This window comes from Ixodes scapularis, unplaced genomic scaffold (genome assembly GCF_016920785.2).
Source record: "Ixodes scapularis isolate PalLabHiFi unplaced genomic scaffold, ASM1692078v2 PGA_scaffold2__306_contigs__length_199485367, whole genome shotgun sequence".
Taxonomy (NCBI): domain Eukaryota; kingdom Metazoa; phylum Arthropoda; class Arachnida; order Ixodida; family Ixodidae; genus Ixodes; species Ixodes scapularis.
Genome location: NW_024609857.1, coordinates 87,502,007 through 87,526,321, shown reverse-complemented (window position 1 = coordinate 87,526,321; position 24,315 = coordinate 87,502,007). Strand labels below are relative to the sequence as shown.

The following is a 24,315-nucleotide window of genomic DNA, read 5'->3' as shown; positions in this document are numbered from 1 at the left end:
CATTGCATTGCATTGAAAAAAAAGTAACAAAGAGCTAGTTTCTTACGAGACCAAATTCATTTAAGGATGAAAATGAGAACTTTCTCAGGTCCATTTAATAATATGATTGAATAAAGTAATTAGACAAGTGAACTGGTTGACATTACCCATCTTTAGAACTACAGAACATCTTTTGCATTAAGTGGTGACCTTAACATCTTTGCACTCTGTATGGGAGAAAATACATCCCTGACATAGTTATGACCAATTGTTAAAACAGTTGTGTCACATCAATCTGGGTAGCATATATACATGAAGGGAACATACAAGATTGTTACCGTGACAGGGGTGTTTATTCACTCAAACTGCTGGTCGGGAACCTCGGGAAGGGTGTCCAGCTCCTCGTCAAGGGAGGGGGCCAAGGACGCAGGAGCTTCTTGAACCTCCTCAGGCAGGGACTTTTTCTGGACCCTCCTGGCCCTGCCACCTTCTCTGTCAGGTGCCCCCGAAAGGTACCGGCTTAGCTTCTTTTCCGCTGCCCCCACAACACATGACGGCAGTCGGGCTCGTATTGCACCTGTAAAAAAAATTATTGAATCATGCAGATTAGTGAAACGATTGTGCAAATCAATATCCTGCAGACTAGTTCCATGCAAGGTACTGGTCAGGACCTGTGCAGATTATACTAGTTTTTTTTGTTTGTTTTTTCATGAAAAAACAATGCCCTTAAGGGACACTACCCAAAAAAGTGAATGTTTGAACCACTTGCCCGATTTAAATGACATTTACAGGTTTTGTTTCTGTTGATGTTGAGAACACTTGTGGCAAATTTTGTTAACCTGAGTGAAGTACAAAAAAAAATTACAAATGTTCAAAGATGAAAGTGGTTCTATAATTTTGAAATTATTTATAATTTGTCATTTCCATGTGCTATAGTGCTTTGGGACAGTTCAGACCAGATAGCTCTAGAGCTATATATCTATAATATACCATCTTTCATGACGAAAAAGCCACATAAACACAAATACTGTTTTCTAAATCTCCATTCTTTATCCAAAATATTTTTCGCATCATGAAAATGACAAAAATAAAAAAATGCAAGGTTATAGCTATCTTCCCCTTAAAATTTCACCCCATAACAATTTCAAAATGAATCCAAGTTACATAATAACAAAAGGACAGTTTTCCTAAAATGAAATTTATGCCAACCTCTACTTTTTCTTTGGCATCGGTGGACCGAAAATAATTTATAAATAATTAACCATGCAGTGTAAACTAATGAAACTTTCTGGAAATACCCTCTAGATGTTGGCAGATGTAAAATATGGCATTTTCCAAATTCAAAAGTTTTTGCATATTTTTTGTTTTTTTTTGGGGGGGGGGGTAATAGACGATTTGTGATTTTCCCAAGTGCCCCGGCCCACGCGCGAGGAATTGTGGGACAAACTGTCCCTCGCCTGGCCGCTCTGCCTTGAGATCGCATTGCATTGTCGCTTGCCTCCACTTAATCCTCTGTTTTTCGATTTTATTGCCTATTTTTATCTATTCCAGTGCATTTTCAATTGCTTCTAAGTGTTCCTATTCTCTTCTGCGCGCAATATTTCTCCTTTTTCGACTGGTGTACCGACGGACAACATGCCGCTTCGTGCGTCGTTCCCCGGGTGAGTACTACCGTTGCTAGTGATTCCTATCGCGTTGTTAGCTGTTCATTTTGGTTCATTTGACCCGCTGCAGTCGAGAGGAGCCGTTTATGAACACACGCGCACATGTCATAGGGGTAGGCAGAGCTCCGAATCAACAATCGCGACGCAAGAGTCGAGTGCGCTGTGATTTGGCCACCCGCGCTCGCTCCGTTGACTCGCACTGTAGCGTATGCCTTCGAGTGCCGCTTAGCTTGACCAAGATACAGCACTCCGCTTTGCCGTCGCTAATCATTTGTCCGAATGCCTGAGAAATTGTAACACCGTTAGGTATATCCAACGCAGCGGCGCCTGACAACTGCACGCAGCGGTGCGAGCCCTTAGCAAGCGCCGGCGGTTTAACATTGCGGCTTGTATGCGCCTTTGGCATGCATTCATGATCAGTCTCCTCGGCGGTTATCAGTTGCTGACATCTTAACTCGAGCATCAGCTGACATCTTGAATCGAGAAATAAAATTATCGAAGGAACTACGAGTTTCAAGATGACTGCCTGGGTGACAGCACATCTCTACACTTGAAAAAAGGGTGTCTGCAACTGACAACCGTGTAGCAGATAGATTAGGAGGCATACCATAAGCGCATACAAGCCGCGACGTTGGGCCACCGGCGCTTGCGAAGGGCTCGCGCCGCTGCGCGCAGTTTGTCAGGCACCGCACGTTGGATATGACGAATGGTGTTACAGCTTCGCAGGCAATCGGACAAATGATTCGCGGAAACACATCTCTGCATTTGAAAAAGGGCTTTGGCAACTGAAAACAGCTTCACAGATAGATTACGAAGGCATGCCATAAGTGCATTCAAGCCGCGACATTGAGCCGTCGGCGTTTGCGAAGGGATCGCGCTGCAGCGTTGCATATGCCTCAGCTTCGTAAACATTCAAACAAATGGTTCGCGGCGACAAAGCAGCGTGCTGTATCTTGGTCAAGTAAGCGGCACTCGAAGGCACACGCTACAGTGCAAGTCAACGGAGCGAGCACGGGCGGCCAAATCACAGCGTACTCGGCTCTCGCGTCGCGATTGTTGATTCGGAGCTCTGCCTACCCCTATGACATGTGCGCGGGTGTTCATAAACGGCTCCTCTCGACTGCACACGGGTCAAATGAACCAAAATGAACAGCTAACGGCACGATAGGCATCGGTAGCAACGGTAGTACTTATTCGGGGAACGACGCGCGAAGCGGCGTGTTGTCTGTCGGCAACCCCGTTGAAAAAGGCGAAGACACAAAAACTATATATACACAAGAAATATTGCGCGCAGAAGGGAATAGAAACACTTAGAAGCAATAAAAAATACACTGGAATAGATAAAAATAAGCAATGAAATCGAAAAACAGAGGATTAAGTGGAGGCAAGTGACAATGCAATGCGATCTCAAGGCAAAGCGGCCAGGCGAGGGACAATCTCTCCTACAATTCCTCGCGCGCGGGCCGAGGCGCTTGGGGGATTTCGCAAAAGGTCTATTGAGGTTAATGGCTGTCTCACAGATAAGGAGATAATAGATTTGTTTATGCTAAAGCATTTTCCCTACGCAGGAGTATCGATGTTTCACATGATACTCCCCCCGCAGGGGGCACCTGTGAAAGCAGGTGTTTTGAGAGTGGCGTCTCCACGGACCCCGAGCTCCGCAGGGGGCGCCTGCACCTTAGGTGCAAGGTGCTTGGTGAGTAGCGTCACCACGGACCCCAGCCACGTGGGCCACCATACCCGCACGCAGGGGGCACCTACTTTTGTAGGTGCTTGGTGAGTGGCGTCACTACGAACCCCGAGCCATGTGGGTTCGCCCACCCACGTCTGGCTGTGCGTGGCGTACCCGCGTCCGGGGAAAAGGGGACCCTGCTGGTTGAGCTGAGCCCGGGGTATGTTTGGACCCTTCGGGGCCCCCCGGGCGAGGCAATACACCGCTTCGACCCCTGCTTCTCGTAGACGGGTGTCCTGGCTTGGCCCGACCAGGATGATTCAGTCAGTCGCCTCTTCTACCCTCTTCTTCCTTCTTTCACTTTTCCTCCCACCTCTTTCTCTTTTCTTCTGCACTCTCTTCCTTCCTTTTTCACCTTCTTAGGCGGCAAGGGCTAACCTTGAGTGGAAACAGGTCCTGTCCCTGCATCCACACTCGGTTATAGTGCCCGGGCAGCACTGGTAGAGTAATTGTGTCAGCCGAGCCTTTCTTGTTATGGCACATTACCTACCCCCTCGTTGGGCTCCGTGGTGGGCGGTGCACCCGGGCACTGAAACTCCTTCCCATCTATATGGGTTCTCAAACTAAAAAACCTCTTGATCGGGCCCTGAAAAGGACCCGCACCGAAGTACCGTTTCAATTTGAAATGTCTCTTGTTTCCGAAAAGTTTCCGAGATTTTTAGTTTTACATTCTGAAAGTGAAAAGCCACTGGGCAAACTTTCCCCCTTCCTTGTAGCCAAGGTACTAGAAGGCGTTGTTGGTCAGAACTTTCATGCGAAGAAAATGGCATCCGGAGACCTCCTTGTAGAGATCAGTACAAAACAGCAGTGTGATGCCCTCCTGGCTCTCAACTCGGTTTCGGACTACAAAGTCACTGTTTCTCCGCACCACAAACTGAACACTGTCCAAGGAGTTATTTCCGAGGACGACCTGCTAGACACATCAGACGCAGAGTTAGTGGAGGGGCTCTCTAGCCAAGGAGTTGTTGCTGCGCGACGAATCAATATTCGTCGTGATGGCAGCGAACGGAAAACAAAGCACATCATCCTAACCTTTGACAGCACCACTCTCCCTGCGACTGTAAAGGCAGGCTACCTACAGTGCAGAGTCCGACTCTACGTGCCAAACCCCCAACGGTGCTTCAAGTGCCAGCGGTTCGGCCATGGGTCACGTAGCTGTCGGGGGGCCGACACATGTGCTAAGTGCTCAAGCAAAGAACATGTTGCTGACAACTGTGACAATGAGCCAAAATGTGCGAACTGCGAAGGTAACCACCCTTCATACTCACGTTCCTGCCCTCTTTGGAAACAAGAAAAAGAAATACTGACGCTGAAAGCCAAAGAAAACATATCATACGTAGAAGCAAAGAAACGATTTTCTTTCTTATCAAAGGGTGGATATGCCGAGGTCGTGCGCAGGGGACCGGCACGACCAGTAACGGCATCGACGGGAACCCAGACGTCTCCGGATGATCTGCGGCTCTCGTTGAAGTCCCCTCCTAAACCCACAGGGGCGGTGCCAGTGGCACCGGGTCCCAAGTCCAGGGTGGATGCTGGCTCACTAGCATCCACTTCAGAGCAGGGGAAGGCCCCCCCTGGTCGGGGCCGGCCACCCCGCACATCTGGTCCGAATAGACCTGGTGAGCCGTCACGGCAGTCGACCCCCCAGGGGCGGCCGTCGGCGACGCATGAGGAGCCCATGGACGAGAGTGGGCCCAGATCCGACGAGGAGGTTCCCTCCTCAGGATCGGTGTTTTCTTTCTCTGCCCCCAGTGACCCCACTGGGAGGCAGGCAGATACGTCGAAAAAGAAAAACGCTCCACGTGTAAAAATTGATTTTAAACCATAGTGATGTCATCTTATGTTTCGTCCTGTTTTTTAGTCTATTTTTTATTTTTACCTTTTTATTGCTATGAGTAAACATTAGGGCGTCATGCAATGGAACTGTCGCGGCCTTCTTCGTAATATTGATGACGTGAACATGTTTCTTGATGAGCTCCGTCCCGTGGCGCTCTGTTTACAAGAAACTCATCTCAATGACAATCATACACAGATCTCATGTCGTCACCAAGTTTTTAGGAAGGATCGCCTTTCCCCCACTCCTTCCGGTGGTGTTGCAGTAGTAGTGCAGAATGGAGTGGTGTGTGCTCAAGTACCTCTTCAAACACCACTTGAGGCAGTGGCAGTTCGTGTCCTCTTTGATCGCCTCATCACCATTGTGTCGCTCTACCTTCCACCTAACAGTCCATTGCATCTTCATGAACTCCAAGGCCTGGTAGATCAACTGCCCAAACCTTTTTTAATCTTAGGTGATTTTAATTCCCACCATCCTTTGTGGGGAAGCTCTCGTCAAGATTCCCGCGGTGGAGTTATTGAACGGCTCCTATCGCTATCTGGACTCTGTCTTTTGAATAAGAGAGAACCAACCTTTTTTAGCTCTGTTCATAACACATTCACATCAATAGATCTTTCCATATCATCACCATCTTTACTTCCATGTTTTTCGTGGAAGGTTTTAAATAATCCTTTTGGAAGCGATCACTTCCCCATAATTTTAGAAACAGTTATACCTCTTCCTTCGCTTTCGACCCGCCTTCCGAGGTGGAAGTTTGAGAAGGCCGACTGGGCTCTGTTTGGTTCAGAAGCTGTGTTTGACCCACCTTTATTTACTAGTATGTCTGCAGAGGAGGCGACAACTTATGTCACTGAATGTTTAATTAATGCTGCTGCATCGTCTATCCCACAAACCTCTGGTAAGCTCCCCAGGAGATGCAAACCCTGGTGGAACGATGAGTGTACAGCCACTCGAAAGAAACAAAATAGGGCTTGGGGAATCTTCCGCCGATATCCGACGCCTCTTAACTTGATAGAATTTAAAAAAAAAGCAGAGCCAAAGCTCGATGGACGAGAAAACAAGCCAAAAAGGCATCGTGGGTTAAATATATTTCAGCCCTAAATAGCTTTGTACCGTTAAAAGAAGTGTGGGACCGCCTGCGGAAGGTCCGAGGAGATTACCAATCCTTTCGAACTCCTCTCTTTTCCTCCTCCTCTGTATCACTCAAAGATCAAGCAAACATCATTGGCGAGCATTTTCAGCTGATCAGTAGTTGCTCAAATTTCAGCGCAAAGTTTAAGAAATTCCAGTCTATTGCTGAAAAGCAGTCAATCTCCATGTTAGGGTCTGCCACTGTTTCATACAACAAACCATTCACTATGGGTGAACTCAAAGTAGCATTTGCTACAAAAAAGCAGGCTGCACCAGGCCCAGATAAAATTCATTATGAAATGCTTAGACACCTGTCCCCTGAATCACTTTGCCATTTTCTGACGTTTTTTAATCACCTATGGAAACAAGCTGCATTCCCTCAGTGCTGGAAATGTGCTCATGTTATACCTCTCTTGAAACATGGAAAAGATCCATCTGTCCCCACAAGCTACCGTCCCATCGCACTCACTAGTTGCCTGGGGAAGACATATGAAAGGCTCATTAATCGGAGTCTTCTTTATTTTTTTGGAGGCTGAGAACTTTTTTGATGTTCACCAGTGTGGATTTCGAGAGGGACGATCAACCACAGATCACTTGGTTCGTTTAGAAACCCTTATTCGTGAGGCATTTGTGCACCGACAACATTGTGTTTCGGTATTTTTTGATATGCATAAAGCATATGATACCGCATGGAGGTATGGAATCATTCGAGATCTGTACAACTGCGGTGTGCGTGGTCGATTGCTTCAGTGCATACAAAACTTCCTAACCAAGCGAACCTTTCAGGTTCGCTTGGGTGGCACACTGTCAAAGGTTTTTAGCCAAGAAAATGGGGTCCCTCAAGGAGGAGTTTTAAGCGTTACCCTTTTTGCTGTTAAAATCAACAGTCTTGGAAGGGTGATACCGCCATCGGTATCTTATTCTCTTTATGTAGACGACGTGCAGCTCTCCTTCTCTTCATGTAACCTCTCCAGTTGTGAACGGCAACTACAACTCACTATCAACAGGATGAGCAAATGGGCGGATGAAAACGGTTTCAAGTTTTCTCCCGAAAAAACTGTTTGTGTTCCCTTTTCATTGCGCAGGGGTTTGTCTTTGGACCCCACTTTGCATCTCAATAACATAGACATATCTGTTCAACAGGAACACAAATTTCTTGGTGTAATCTTTGACAAGAAGCTTTCTTTTGTGCCACATTTGAAAAAGTTGAAACGCAAATGCTTAAATTCTTTAAATGTTCTAAAGGTGTTGTCCCACATTTCATGGGGATCGGACAGGCAATGCCTTATACGATTATACAACTCCCAGGTTCGGTCTCGCCTTGACTACGGTGCAGTCGTTTATGATTCGGCACGATCCTCTACTTTGAAGATGCTAGACCCCGTTCACCACTTAGGGCTCAGACTTGCCTCCGGCGCATTTCGCACATCACCTGTGTTAAGCCTATATGCCGATACACATCAGATGTCGCTTGAGAAACGCAGACAGTACCTGAGTCTTTGCTATGCTTATCGGGTTTATTCTAATCCACAGCACCCAGCTTACAATGCCATTCATACCTGTCGTTTTTCTCGACTTTTTGAAAACAAGCCGAGCATTATACGGCCACTCAACTTTCGCATTCAAAATTTCAGTGCTTCCCTTCATGTCCCACTTCATGTTGCCGTGCTAAATTACAGGGACAGAGTTGCTCCTTGGGACGAAGTCCCTATCGTTTGCGACTGGACACTTACAAAATACAGTAAGCGGGTTACCTCCCCACGAGTTCTCCAGCAGGAGTTCCTTTCATTGCTGGAGACATATAGAGGTTACACTGAATTCTATACCGATGGATCGAAATCCTCTTCTTTTGTTGGCTGCGCAGTATATTCTGGTTCCTTCATGAAATCTCTTCAACTTAACTGTGTGGCAAGCATCTTTTCTGCAGAACTTTATGGCATTTTACTATCTGTTGATCACATACTAAAAAACAATATAAGGAAAGCTATTCTCTTTGTTGATTCTCAAAGCGCATTACTGGCTGTGTCCTCCCTGCTCCCTACGAAGAATCTGCTTACCCTACATGTACGAGGTAAATTATATGGAGCCCTCCGACTCGGACATGACATAAAATTTTGTTGGGTGCCGAGTCATGTCGGGATTCCAGGGAATGAGAAAGCCGATAGCTTGGCTGCATCTGCCAAGGATTTAGTAACAACTTGTGGATTACCTCATCAAGATTTGAAGCCGTTTTTGAAGAAATCACTTTTGATGTCATGGCAGTTGGAGTGGGACAGAGAGTACGACAATAAGCTTCATGTCATAAAACCCATTTTGGCCCCGTGGGAGGGCTCGTTTCACAGGGAACGGCCTGTAGAGGTTCTGCTCTGCCGCCTAAGAATTGGCCACACACGCTTGACGCACTTGCACCTTCTTCGTGACGAAAATGTGAAGCTTTGTGCCCATTGTGGGAAAGGCCTTACAGTGTTACACATTTTATGGCATTGCCCTTTTCACCATCAATTGCGCCGGTCTAGCTTCCCTGAACTTTTTAGAGGTTATCTTCCCTTTCATCCAATGTTTTTACTTAGTGACTGCCCTTTAGTGCCTTTTCACCGTGTTCTCGACTACCTAAATAAAACTGGCTACCTACACCAGTTGTAATTTTTTTATACTGTTATTTTAAACCGTTTTGCTTAGTGCCAGTTAAACAACATTGAATTGGCGCAATATGACCTCCGTTGTCAATGCGCCACTAAAACCCTAATCATCATCATCATCATCACATGATACTCCACTGAATTTCAACCGTGCGAGTGGTACTAAAAAACACCAACATCTCAGGACTTTAAACCTCAATTATATTAACTTCATATTCAACCTGGGAAAACATAACGAAAAGATGAACCAAACGGCAAACAGCATCTTCTCTTCACGTTTATTTCGAAGCGTTACTAGTTTTCAGCATGAGGATTAAATGCATAGAAGGAATTAATGATAGAGAATGTAAATAAATCATATAAAATACATGAAGTGATGTCTCAGACACTGAGGGGGATTTATATTTAAAAACCTTTTAGCAAACATATTCGGCGCATATATACTGTAATATAAATTCCATCTAATTATAGGTAGTAATAAATTTAAGCAATTTCTTACCAATGATAACACCACACATGTTGGTACTCTTGAACGAGAGCTTAGACCGCTGTCCAAGGAGTGAGAATCTCTCCTGCACCCCCTTGGACAGCAGCCGCCCCACCATGTCTTGGATGACCTTCGGGAGAGAGGTGCTCTGGCCCAGGGAAAGCAGCTGCCCCTCCTGGAAAGGCAGAACCAGTTCTCGACATGTCAAAAAGGTACACTGGCACGAACACACCTAAAGAATAAAATAATATAATGCCATGTAAATGTGGCACGCCACATTACATGCATAAAGAGTTTTATATTAAGCCCAAAATAGTTGGATCCTCACCCTATAGGACAAACAGAAAATAACAAAGATACTCGAATGTAAGTCCACCGTATTTTAAACCAACGAAGGCAATGGTTATCTTCCTGCGTATTTGGAAAAATCTTGCTTGTCAATCACACTTGTCGCGTTGTTATTTGACGGTTCAAACTTCCAGAGCGAACATCAGGAGCCTCATCTGAATCTGCTCAGAGATGAAGACAATGTTGTATACTGTAAATGACTTAATTTTCGCAAATTTCGTGATTCATTCGCCTCAAATTTCTGAAAAACAGGTCCCACAAACAATTCCGGTAAAATGTAAACGCGTTGAGATTGTAGCACCTAGCAGAAATTAGCAGCCAAAAATTAAAAAAATTGTGAAATATTGAGCACACGAAAAAAAGGGTCGTTTACGGCAGGGGTTTCCCCCCCCCCCCCCCATAATTGTTTTCGCGAACACCCAAATTGCAACCCCCCCCCCCCCCCAGCCTTGTCTTGCCGCGCATACTGCGCGGCAGGATTGTGCAAAATGCCTTCATTTTACTTTGTACTGACATCGCGATTGATATGGGGATAGGTGAGAAGCAGCCGAAGCAAAAATCGCCTAAGCTTGTGCTTGTGTTGCCTCTCTGTCGGCAAAAATGCACGAAGGGAGGTAGGGGGGTTCCACGGCATTTTTTTAGGCTTACCGGGGTTTCGTGGGACCGAAAATTTTGAGAACCCCTGGTTTACAGTATGATGTCCGTGAAACTGTCTAGTGGAATTTAGATGTGTCACTTTTTTAATCCAGTGAAGCTAATGCCCGTCAAGAGGCCACCCCACACATCCCTCACTAGTGCTTATTGAGAAGGACGCAGACACAACATAAGAAATAAGATCAGGATGTCAGGGAAAGGCTGACAAACAACAGTCTCCATCATTGTGCATTATTGCAACAACTTTGTAGTTTTATTGTCAAAAAACTTTCCTGCTCATTCACATGCTGCTTTGATGGCATCATAAGCCTGTGATTATAAGCATCTCCTTGGCTACCATGTGCTATGCAGCTAAGTGCATACCTACACTGCTTGATAGTAGCCATGAACACAATTCACAACCCATTTCATTTACATAGCTCAGTTTACACTGTGGCCCTTTTAAACCTTGTTTACTGTTATATGCGAAACCTGTTTTAGTTACAATAAATCTGTTACGAAAGCTCCAGTGCCTTCTGCCCGTGCCGCAATGCCCTGTAAAAAACTCAATAGTCGCAGTCAACGGAGGCATGAAAAATGTTCTCTCGCCGGCTTAAATGACGGTGGCAAGGAAGGGGGTCAAGAGGAGGGAGAGGCACAGGGACAGTGGAGCGCATGCAGCCTTCTGGTGTTTTTACAAGGGGTCCCTATTAGAGGGCAACAGCTAAGTTTGGAAAATAAACCTAAATAATTAGTGTGCTGTTTTTATTTAGTTCTTTTTTTAAGACTTTATTGTTGCTTCATTTCTTTCTGCTAATGGACAGACTCCACTTATCAGTATCAATAAAGCAATCATAGATCTGTAGTGCCAAGGAAGACAAGGACAGCTAACGCTATCCTCTTTGTCTTCTTTCTGCTGCTGCTGCTACTGCTTGCTCTGGTATAGTATAAGTCACGTAAGGGCATATGATTGGGTGTCAAGTAGGGTTGTGTGACACGATTTGTTATACTTGGTTTTGCGTGACGCTCTTTGTTCGTGGTTACAAACTGACTCACCAATAGATCGACCGCTAAGTAAGAAGTGTTCGTGCCCGAACTATGCAATAACAGCTGTTCAAGTTCATATCTTTTAAATTAAAAAAGAAAAAAACATAAATACCAGCAGTGCCCTGTCTGTGGTGTTCCTGAGGCGCTTATCAGCAGCCCAAAACTGCTCCATTGTAGAGATTGGCATCTCGAAGAGCTCGGGTACATCGGGTCTGGCCTGGTCCTCTGGCCTTGCTTCCTGACACTGTTCTACAGCAACCAGGTGCCGGAGCACTTGCCCTACCGTGGCCAAAAGCTCCCTGTTCTGTTGCTCAATGTGCTTTGTTTTGAGCACGGACCTCTAGGACGATCTTGAGCAGATGGGTTTCAGAGGCTGAATGATAAGCAAAGCAAATGAAGCATTAGATATCTTAGCAATGAGCACTATTCGCCAATGAAATAATGCTTATAAATTAACTCCTCAGAATTCACATTTTAATTGTTCGCCGGTGCAAACTTTTGCAACGTGGTAGGATCTCAATGTAGCTTCCAATGTGTTTAAATATTTACTGGAATTGTCTGTGGTATTTATTTTTCGTTAATTGTAGGCAATTCGCAAAACCTACGTACTCGCGAAAATTAGGTCATTTACAGTATGGTAAAACCATGTTCATTTCATCCGCGTTAATTTGGAAACTAAATCATTAAAACTGTAACATGGTCTCAGCAAACATGTCCATTAGCATATGCTGCCTGCCTGTAACTTCGAAACAAGTTGGGCATGGCAATGATTAACTTGAACTAACCCCGAAGAGCAGTACAATTTCATGGAACGAAGCAAAATGGACATGAAGGGCCTTGTTACGATAACTCTAACCAGCATTGTATTGATGATCTCCAATAAATGAGATAAAGGTGGAGCTAGTGTGCACTCAAAACAATGAGATTGTTAGATTCCCAATTCTTTGAAAGAGAAAGCTTATTTTGCTGCGTAAAACTTAAAAATTCGAAAACAAAATAAATATGGTTCAGGTACCATGGCCCGTTGTCCCGAAGGAACCTCAATGTGTTAGAAAGCAAACCTCTTTTTGTCAGCAAGTCCAAATTCCAAAGGAAAATGAAGTGGAATCTCCTCGGGACCACTGATCTTGTGATCTTATAAGGTTTAGTTGTAGAACTCCGTCTTTTTTGCTGTTAATTTTGTCGCTGTGACCTCGGAATTCAGTTTTTCGGATAAATCCGAATTGACAAAAACTTTATCGGCTAGTGTTCTTCGGATTTTTTCAGATTTATCCAAAAACACATAACTTTAGTTGTGTACCACCAAAGGTTAGAAAATGGGTATGGTACCATAATGACCTTCACTGCTTTGCCGAAGAGTGCACTTTATTTTTATTCACGACTGACATCATTACCTCAGTATTTATGGAATGTTTTCATGTCTCACTACTCTGAAGATGGTCACCAACCTGGATAAAAGGCTTAGCTATAGCAAATAGCACACGACTAAAACTGTAATCCCAAGACTTACGAGTGATAGTGTGCTCCAGCACCTCTGCTGACGCCGAGCTCTCATCACAAGAGTCCAGTAGCCCCTGCTGGGCTGGAAACCAATACATCAAATTCTTTAGTGCTGATACCCAGAAGAACAGCCAAGCAGTGGGAAATATTTTAAAATTATCTGCCGGATGCTTGTTATCATGGGCAAAAATAATGTCGCTCTAGCAAGTGCCACCTAAATGCTGAAAAATCTTAAAATTACGACTGCAATAGTACATCAAAATTTGTTGCTCAGGAAAACTGCACAAATTTATCAGCAAGTATGCCGTGCCAGAAACATAAGCATAAATTGTACTAAAAGAATAACCTTGTAAAAAGAACCAAGAAAATCAATATCCTAAATTTTTTAATCTGACTTGCAGCATGTACTGCAAGCCATAAACAGCCAAGTTGATAGTGTTGTCAGAAGATGGCAACCAGCAGTATATGGTGAAAATCCAGCGTTCACTTCAGAGTGAAAGTCATCACTGGCAACACTGCACCAATGCTTACATCTGACGTCTCTTTTTCACTGTTTGGGCTGTACAACTACTGACTGATTACAAAATGTTTGATGGTGCATAATGAATGGTGTGAAAGCCCCTGCTCATTAGTACGAAAAAAAGTGAAAGGTAATGCGTTCCTTAGGATTCCTGTCACAGTGGCGAAAATGCTTATTTGTGACGTCATGTAACTACAGGTTTTCCCGCTCATTTTAATCCAAGCGACGACCAATTTTATCCCGGGGTCACTCAATTTAATCCAAGCGCCATACAATTTAATCCAAGCGCCACACAATTTAATCCCGGGGTCAGTCAATTTAATCCACAATATATATATGGACTTATTGTGTTCAGTGGTCGTGTTTTGCTTACACATTTGGTAACTTAAAATAATTGTTTATAAAATTTGAATTTTTGGGGGGCAATTGAGAATTTTATCACTAATGTGATTACTTTGAGTTACTAGTCGCACTATTGACGAGGCTTAATTGATATGTTGGTTACTCTTTTTACAGCGCAGCTTTTAGGCACCCGTTTCCGGCTTAAGCGGCGTCGGCATCGCCGATGCCGTCGGCGTAGCCACGCGGTGCATGATGGGCAAATTCCCCCGCTAAATTTAGCGGAAAATTTTTACTGCTAAATCTAGCGGAACATTTTCCCCGCTAAATTTAGCAGAAAATTTTCCCCGCTCTATCTAGCGGAAAATATTCCTCGCTATATTTAGTGGAATATTTCCCCCGCTAAATCTAGCGGAAAATTTTCCCAGCTAGATTTATCGGAAAATTTGCGCCGCAAAGTCTAGCGGAAAAGCTTCCCCGCTAAATCTAGCGGAAAATTTTTAAGCTAAATCTAGCGGAATGTTTTTCCTGCTAAATCTAGCAGAACATTGTCCCGCTAAATTTAGCGGGCAATTTTCTCCGCTAAATCTAGTGGAAAATTTTTCCCGCTGTATTTAGCGGAAACTTTTCCCCGCTAAATCTAGCGGAAAATTTTCCCAGCTAGATTTATTGGAAAATTTGCCCCGCAAAGTCGAGCGGAAAAGCTTCCCCACTAAATCTAGCGGAAAACGTTCACTGCTAAATCTAGCGGAACATTTTCCCCGCTAAATTTAGCGGAAAATTTTCCCCGCTCTATCTAGCGGAAAATATTCCTCGCTATATTTAGTGGAATATTTCCCCCGTTAAATCTAGCGGAAAATTTTCCCCAGCTAGATTTATCGGAAAATTTGCGCCGCAAAGTCTAGCGGAAAAGCTTCCCCGCTAAATCTAGCGGAAAATCTTTAAGCTAAATCTAGCGGAATGTTTTCCTGCTAAATCTAGCAAAACATTGTCCCGCTAAATTTAGCGGACAATTTTCTCCGCTAAATCTAGCGGAAAAATTTTTCCCGCTATGTTTAGCGGAAAATTCCCCCGCTAAATATAGCGGAAAATTTTCCCAGCTAGATTTATTGGAAAATTTGCCCCGCAAAGTCGAGCGGAAAAGCTTCCCCGCTAAATCTAGAGGAAATACTTTCCCGCTAAATCTAGCGGAAAAACTCTCCCGCTAAACCTACCGGAAAATTTTTACCGCTAAATCTAGCGGAACACTTTCCCCGCTAAATCTAGCGGAAAGTTTTCCCAGCTATTTATCAGAAAATTTGCGCCGCAAAGTCTAGCGGAAAAGCTTCCCCGTTAAATCTAGCGGAAAATTTTTAAGCTAAATCTAGCGGAATGTTTTTCCTGCTAAATCTAGCAGAACATTGTCCCGCTAAATTTAGCGGTCAATTTTCTCCGCTAAATCTAGCGGAAAATTTTTCCCGCTATATTTAGCGGAAAATTCCCCCGCTAAATCTAGCGGAAAATCTTCCCAGCTAGATTTAGCGGAAAATTTGCCTCGCTAAGCCTAGAGGAAATTTTTCCCCGCTATATCTAGCGTAAAATTTTTTTCCGCTAAATTTAGCGGAAGATTGTCCCCGCTAAATTTAGCGGAAAATTTTTCCTGCTAAATTTAGCCGGAAATTTTCCTCGCTGTTTAGCGGAAAAATTTTCCCGCTAAAATTTGCGGAAAATCTTCCCCGCTAAATCTAGCGGAAAAGTTTCCCCGCTAACTTTAGCAGAAAATGTTCCCCGCTAAATCTAGCGGAAAAGTTTTCCCCGCTGAATTATGCCAGAAATTTTCCCCGCTATATCTAGTGGGGACATTTTCCGCTAGATGTAGCGGAGAAAAATTTACGCTAATTTAGCGGGAAAAAATTTTCCGCTAAATTTAGTGGGAAAAATTTTACACTAGGTTTAGCGGGGAAAATTTTCCGCTAGATTTAGCGGGAAAATTTTTCCACTAGATTAAGCGGGGAAAATTTTCCGCTAGACTTGGCTGGGAAACTTTTCCGCTAAATCTAAAATTTTCCGCTAGATTTGGCGGGGAAAACTGTACGCTAGATTTAGCGGGAAAAATATTCCGCTAAATCTTGTGGTAAAAATTTTACACTAGATTTAGCGGGGAAAATTTTCCGCAAGACTTAGCGGGGAAAATTTTCCGCTAAATCTAGCTGGTAAATCGTTCCGCTAGATTTAGCGGGGAAAAATTTCCGCTAAATTTAGCGGGAAAACTTTTCCACTAGATTAAGCGGGGAGACTTTTCCGCTAGACTTGGCGGGGCAAATTTTCCGCTAAACCTTGCTGAAAACTTTTTCCGCTGGATTTAGCGAGGAAAATTTTCCACCAGATTTAGCGGGAAAAATTTTCCATTAGATTTAGCGGGGAAGCTTTTCCGCTGGACTTTGCGGGGCAAATTTTTCGCTAAATCTAGCTGGGAAAATTTCCCGCTAGATTCAGCCGGAAACTTTTCCCGCTAATTGTAGTGGAAATATTTTACACTAGATTTAGCGGGGCAAATTTTCCGCTAGGCTTAGCGGGGGAAAATTGTCCGCTAAATCTTGCTGGGAAATTTTTCTGCTAGATTTAGCGGGGAAATTTTCCGCTAGGTTTAGCGGGAAAATTTTTCTACTAGATTTAGCGAGAAAACTTTTCCGCTAGATTTTGCTGGGCAAATTTTTCGCTAAATCTAGCTGGGAAAATTTTCCGCTAGATTTAGCGAGGAAAACCTTCCGCTAGATTTAGCGGGAAAAAATTTTCCGCTAAATTTAGTGGGAAAAATTTTACACTAGATTTAGCTGGGACAATTTTCCGCAAGACTTAGCGGGAAACTTTTCCGCTAAATCTAGCTGGTAAATTGTTCCGCTAGGTTTAGCGGGAAAAATTTTCCGCTAGATTTAGCGGGAAAAATTTTCCACTAGATTTAGCGGGGAAACGTTTCTGCTAGGCTTTGCGGGGCAAATTTTTCGCTATATCTAGCTGGGAAAATTTTCCGCTAGATTTAGCGGGGAAAACATTCCGCTAGGTTTAGCGGGAAAAACGTTTCCACTAAATTTAGCGGGAAAAATTTCACACTAGATTTAGCGGGAAATCTTTTCTGCTAGACTTAGCGGGGAAAATTTTCCACAAGAATCTGCGGGGCAAATTTTTCGTTAAATCTAGCTGGGAAGATTTTTCGATAGATTTAGCAGGAAAAGTTTTCCGCTAGATTTAGCGGGGAAATTTTTCTGCTAAATTTAGCGGGGGAATTTACCCATCATTCACCGCGTGGTTACGCCGAAGGCGACGGCGACGCCGACGCCGCTTAAGCCGGAAACGGGTGCCTAAGAGCTGCGCTCTAAAAAGAGTAACCAACATATCAGTTAAGCCTCGTCAATAGTGGGACTAGTAACTCAAAGTAATCACATTAATGATCAAATTCTCAATTGCCCCCCGAAAATTCTAATTGTATAAACAATTGTTCTAAGTTACCAAATGTGTAAGCGAAACACGACCACTGAACACAGTAAGTCCATATATATATTCTGGATTAAATTGACTGACCCCGGGATTAAATTGTGTGGCGCTTGGATTAAATTGTATGGCGCTTGGATTAAATTGAGTGACCCCGGGATTAAATTGGTCGTCGCTTGGATTAAAATGAGCGGGAAAACCTGTAGAAAGCACGGTGCAATGTGAATGCTGATTTTGACATCGCCATTTTTTCAATAACGAATCTTAATTTAGGGGTGCAAACTATTATGCCGGGAACAGCGACGTCTGGGTATTCAGAGAATGTAGTTTGGTTGGGTAGCTCAATGAATAGCCAGATTCACCCATTAAGGCACATGGCAAGATTGGATATATACAGCCATAGCAAACACCAATTCTTTCCATTCATCAAAAAAATAATTATTCTTTTCACAAAGGTCACAAAGCTATTCTTAGTGTTCATGCTGTGCGAGAACGAATAAAACAGATTCCCCGAATACCTCACACATTCATATTCTTTCCCATAATACAGGCATGTGAGATAGCACACGGTGCCGAGCTTCCAGCAGGACCTCGGCACATAAAGATATTAGGGCCAACGTCCCAACGTCTTGCATGTAATATATTTCCCTCCTGAAGTAGACATATCATGTAAAAATGCCATTACCTTTCCTAGCTCCCCCCCCCCTCTTTCAGTTGGCACCGGATTCAGAAATTAAATGCTAGACTCACATGTCACATGCTGTGGCTCCGTCCTCATCTGCTGTTTGCTTGGCTCCAGGGGATGATCTGCCCGAATTGAGCCTAAAAATAAGGAAACAACAGTAAAAAAACCAAACCTTCACATGCATTAAAAGATGCCTTGATAATGAAGTAATTAGGCAGCAGACGAGCTGGTGAGAATGCATTTTTTGCAAAGTGAGATTCAGGATCACAACAAAATGGAACTGTGTCTGTTGTCACACTTTTTTTGTTTCAGAGTCTGGGGTTGTAAAAGATTAATTTCTGTTATGGCGTTCTATGAATGATAGAAGCTTCTATTCAATGCCAGCATATGGCAAAGATCAAAAGCATAGATAACAAAAGAATCCATTGCATAGCAAAGCATCTCTTCTTTCCATTCTTAAAGGGGCACTGAAGGGATTTTTGAGATCACCTTTTTAATTATGGCGATAACTCAATCTATACACTCCAAGCATTCTAACCAACCCAAAATTACAATCTTGTGCGCATTATTTCCATGCTAAAACGTTCCCAAAGATCACCGACACGCTTTTTCCCTAGGAAATTTCCCAGAGTGAAGTGGTCGACGAAGGTTATTCGTCGGCCAACTGCAAGCGGTGGTGGCATCGCCCGTAGTCAAAAAGCAGTCTTATCCAGATGTGTGCGTATTACTCTTTTCAAAAGAAATTATAATAAAATCTACAGAATCTGCACCTATTGTAGGACTTTCATTGGTCCAGAGAATGTAGTTTGCAAGAAAAAAGAGTTCGCATGTTTTTTCTTGCCTAGAGATGATGACGCCATTTTGAAATCTAGAACTTGTATGTACTAATAGCTTTTAAACAATTTAATATAAAAAATGATCTCCTTCAGAAACCACTTTAGTGCCGCTTTAAGTCTCAAGTTTATGGATTAGAGAACAAAAGGTGGGAGTGTAAATGCCATCAAATGAAGTATAGAGCGAAATGTGAAATGCTTATTACCTTGAGAGGATGCTCTGTCAAAACGACCTGGAACTATAAATAACAAGGTTGTTTAATTTTGACCGATTATAAAATTTTGCGAAACTATGCAATGCACAAATGTCAGAAAATACTGTAGAAGTCTTGATTTTCCCCAGGACTTAATTTTCATTAATTTCGCAAAAAGATAGGCCTCGTGAACAATTCAAAAACAAAAGCCCTTCCATTTTGCGAAAATTAGTACCAGCAAAAAATTCAAAAACTTCAGATTTAGCTAATACCACGAAATAAATGGACCTATAAAAAAATAAGTCGTTTACAGTGTAACATGGTATCTACAGGGTGTTTCAAAATAAAGTTGACTCAAAGTGTCCGCAAAAATCAGGGACTTGACGTACTAAGTAGAAGCTCATCTCGGATAAGCCCTTTACAGGTCGGATATATGCATTAAACGTTGTCTCAATTCCTAGCACGAAAAAAAAATACAAAAATGCTTTAAATGTGCGAGTTATGATTTTTTATACTTTCCGTACTTGAAGTAGATACGAATTACAGGTAAATTTTTGATGTGTAAATAAGACTAGTAAAATATGCATTTGAGATAAATTACAACCCGATACGCTCAGTCGCCAATTTTGAACGGGTCATTAATTGTAGCTTGTAACTTTATTTTGAGACACTCAAGAATAAGCAGCTGAACATAATTTTAAACTTACCTCGAATACGTATTTTACTAGTCCCATATACGCACCTTACCCTGAATACACAATTTACTAGTCTCATTCACCCATTAGAGATTGAAATCTCTACTTGAAGTATGGAAAAATAGAAAATAGAAAACCGCACCAATTAAAAAGCATGAAGCATTTTTTTTATATTATTTTTTACGCAGAATTCAGACTTAAAAATTTCACTGTGCAAATCCGACCAGTAAAAGATGTATTCGAGGTAAGTTTCCATTTGATATGCCAAGTCCCTGATTTTTGCGGGCGATTTTAGAGTCGAAACATTATTTAGAAACACCTTGTAGTAGTTTTCTGAAAAATAAAACATAATTTATAGGTGGGAAATATTTAAATACTTAATGCACAATCAAACCCCTTACTTGCAATATCTGGTTACATTCAAAAATTGCTTAGAATTATGCTAAAGATATGGTTTCCTCTACTCTAGGATATGCTACAATTAACCTGCACTCTTACAAAGAATTGTCTGCTCTAGAGAGATCACATGACTTAAGGCCCTGTCACACTGAGGCAACAGTTGGACAACTCTATCCGTCAACACGGGGAAGTCGTGTTGCCGGCGACCCTGTCACATCGCGGCAAGAACAAGAATCGGGCAACATGTTGCTGCCGCCCGGCAACCGTGTTGCCCGATTTGTTGTTCGACAACCCTGTCGCACCGTGCTGACGGCGAGGACAACACGGGGAACACTCTGCCATCTTAATTGTTTACTTTCGTTCGTGTACGACGCGGAATTGCTGGAAATCTGACTCTACGAAGTGCTAGCGCATTCGAAGGGCCGGGAATTACCACGGTACGACATCAACCAGTGACTGTGATTAGAAAACTTGGCACTGAGAGTATTTTCCGCTCTTTATTTTATCGAAATGTTCTTCATTCGTTGACAAAGCAGATAGCCCTAACCGAGGAAAGTGTCATTGCTGATATATGTTCGGGATTTTCGCCACCATATGAAGTGTTTTTGTCCGGTTCTTTCATGCAATTCCTATTTCTACTGTAAAATTGAGTTAGCACCGGCAGTACCCCTAACAGTCTTTTGTAGCGTAGTGTTGAGCTGAACTGACCGTGTTTCAAAACTGCAACACCGACACGATCGGCCTTCATAACAATCGGTGAAATAAATATTTTTCAACGCTGTTATCTGCCTACCGCCTGCTATGTGATCGCTTCATTCCCCTAAAACGTCCTGGGTATTTTTAAAACAAATCAGGTGTCTGGTAGCGGCTGTTTCCAAGTTCCAAGCATCAACAATCATGATCAGAGTGGCCGTTTTAATGCTTCGATTTTTTAATCTATGGTTTTCTGGATTATTTTTATTATACTTTAGTAGCGGGTGAGTAGAGCGTGCCATTTTATTTCACTATCAGTAATGTGAGCTGGTTTCTCGGCAGTTCTAATTTTAAAACCAGTCTGAACGTTCACGACCGTAGCTGTGACTATTTCGAAAATCGCTTTCCGTAACTACGCAGCAAAAACATTAATCTAACAAATTTTAGCAACACGCCAGCGGTAAATAACGTTTTCGAGGCCTTGATTTGAGTAAGACGTTATTGATAGGGGACTGGTTCTACCATCGAAGCTACCTATGTTGTGTTGCCAGCCAGCAATCTGGGCAACACACGTTGTCCAACACAAGTTGTTGCTGTTTTTGTTGCCGAAAGCTGTCACACCGAGGCAACATTTTAGTTGTTGTCCATGTTGTCGTGCTGTTGCCGCGATGTGACAGGTTTGTCGGACAACACAGGGAGCAAGCAACAAGTTGCCCGACTGTTGGACAATGTGTTGTGTTGTTGTTGCCGTCGTGTTGCCTCAGTGTGACAGGGCCTTTACAGAATATCGACTCAGACAACAAATAAGAGTATGTTCTGGATCGTGCTGCAGCGGCTGTTCAGTGAATACTCCAATGTTCCTAGCGCAGCTGGCCGGCATCTATATTTTATCTTAATTATAGCACCGTAACACTATATGTAAGAATGTGTAATCAATATATTAAGCTTCTCTGAAGACAATGTTTTTCACTTTTCAAGAGAAGCAACCTCTAAAGTACTGTCGACGTTTTGCATGCTCCAATTGTCTCACGATATATTTCCTTTTGGTCACAAGTGGATGTGACTATTTGAATGTGGCTTAAAATTGGTTCACACTGCAAATGCTGGAGAAATGTGCGACTCCAGAGGCAGGTTTGCTAGTGAAGTCTCCTCTACTGACCAAACTGTCTCCATGGCTCTTGTATGGAAGTACCAATGATGGAGACATAAAAACGGCGCACCGTTTTAAAATCATGCTTGAGACCTGTGCTCCCACGTGGCATTATCTGCCATCAATCTTACTAGAGCAGGCTATAGAATTTAGAATACTTCTATGTCTTCTATCATATTCTTTCTTTCCTTTTGCATAGCATTTTCTATTGCATGCCGGCCATCCTCAACTGCAGGCCATCGACATACTATGAAAGGAACATAATATTTTAATTATTCATTAGTCAAAACCATTCCAACAATAAATTTGCGGTGTAGTGCTGAACACTCACGGGGGGCTGGCAAAGTCTCTCTACCGTGTGTGCTGCTGGGAGCGTTACTGTCTTGAGATCCGCCGGCTGCTACTGAAGGTAAATTAAAACAAGAGTTATTAACTGTGCACTCTACCTATCATAATATCCCGAGCTATTGCTCATCACCAAGACATCGCCCACCCCACTTTATGGGCAAGAAACACATATTGCACAAGAAACCCCTGCAAAAGCTGTGTCCTCGTTCTCGGTGCGATGACACGGGATATAACATTGTACTTTTCTGTTCCAACACAATTTTTAGAAATGTAAGCATAATCACCTTCGTCATCAGGTTCGCCAGCATCTGTTGTCTCAAGACAGGAAAGAGTCTCGGCCTCACCTGCTTTCCTTTTTGCCTTTTTGTAGGTGTCTGTACAGAGAATAAAAGACCGTAAGTCCCCTCCCACCTCCAATAATGTACTGAAATATGACTGGACAGAACCAGAGTCTCAATGTACAAAAGACGAGACATCACAGGTACATTTTTCGCTACACAAACTGTCAGTTGCGCTATAATCATACCTTGCACATACCATTAAAATACCGGCCATCTCCCCACCCCCAAATTTTCTAACATCTGAAAAATTATGCTCAGTACAAATATGCCTAAAATTTATGACCTAGCGAGTGCCCATCCACCACTTTTTCGCGATTATCTCCAAACTTTTAATGGGCACTTGCTCGGTACTTTACGGTATACACAGCTCGTGAAAGAAGACAATAAAGAGCTTGAGCTCAGGCTAGAAATTCTGCCAAATATGCTTATGCCCCATAATGCACAATGTTTTCTGGCATTCAATTTTAGTGCATAAAACCTCTGCCATGACCATTACTGTAAATGGGAACTTGCCACAAACAGGAGAATAAAGCTCACTGAACAGAACAGAGCAGCTGCACTTCAAAAGAGGGACGCAATGAAGGCTGACGTGAACAAGTATGCTAACGAAGAGTAAATAAATCCATACGATTTAACAAAATATGTGGAGGTGTACAAAACACACAAGAAAACTCACTGCATCTTGCCAAACTCTTTACAGTGTAGCGGGGCCAGCTTCCATCAGGAATGTGAGACACTTTCACATAATTTTTTATTTCCACTCCGGACATGTTGTCAGGCCAGTAGCATAGCTGCCTGCCTCGCTTGTCCTCGATGACCCATGACAACGGGACAGCCTCCACAGTGTTCTCATTGAGGAATTCCACCACGGCAAACTTTTTCGTTACCTCACTAAAATGAAAGTTGCAGTCAGACATGATGTTCCAATCAAGTTATCATTGATAAATCTTTATGTTTTGACTTAGAACTATGTCCTTCTCACCTAGAAGAGGGTGCAAAGTTGGAAGCAAAAGTGGTTGGCACCAACCACTTTTGAAGCATCTTGGTAAACCCAAGACTAGGTTAAAGCATGAGGACAGCCCAGTCTCAAATACACCAAGAAATGTGTTCGAAGTGTGAAAAATCTGTTCATACAACCTGTTTTGTTTACGTGCTATGGTCATGCGATAATGATGTTCTGACTTTATCGAATGTCTCGGATTCACATTTCGGAGAAGCTTGTTGCACAGTTCTCTCAACAGAAAAGGGTAGTGGCGTAGTTTTCTCGACACTACCAGTCTCTGCAGGGTAAATCGAGCGTTTCATGGAAGAGTAAAGCTATACGCACTACGTCGTGCACCTCGATCGGAAATGGCTATACGCACGACGCGAAACTCGTATAAAACTAACTGTTACGAGTTTGCGAAGGGAAAGTGTAGCCTAGTGGAGAGGTGTCTGCTTCATACACAGCAGACCCCATGTGGATCCACAGAACTACCTTGCTTTTTTTTTTCCCGAATTTTTTTTTTGGCTTTTTGCACACGAAAAACGAATGTTGTCGACAAAACTTCGGTGAAATCGTATGGGACTCCCTTTCCAGAGGTACAATGGGGATAGCAAAGCTTGGGTTGCTCGGCGAACGGCGCAAAGTGGCATGTACAGGTTAATAATTTTGTA

General features: G+C 43.1%; 1 pseudogene; it reads right to left on the bottom strand.

Moving 5' to 3' along the window:
- Nucleotides 1–322: 322 nt before the first annotated feature.
- LOC120836222 lies at nt 323–23,700 on the bottom strand (annotated as a pseudogene).
- Nucleotides 23,701–24,315: the final 615 nt, after the last annotated feature.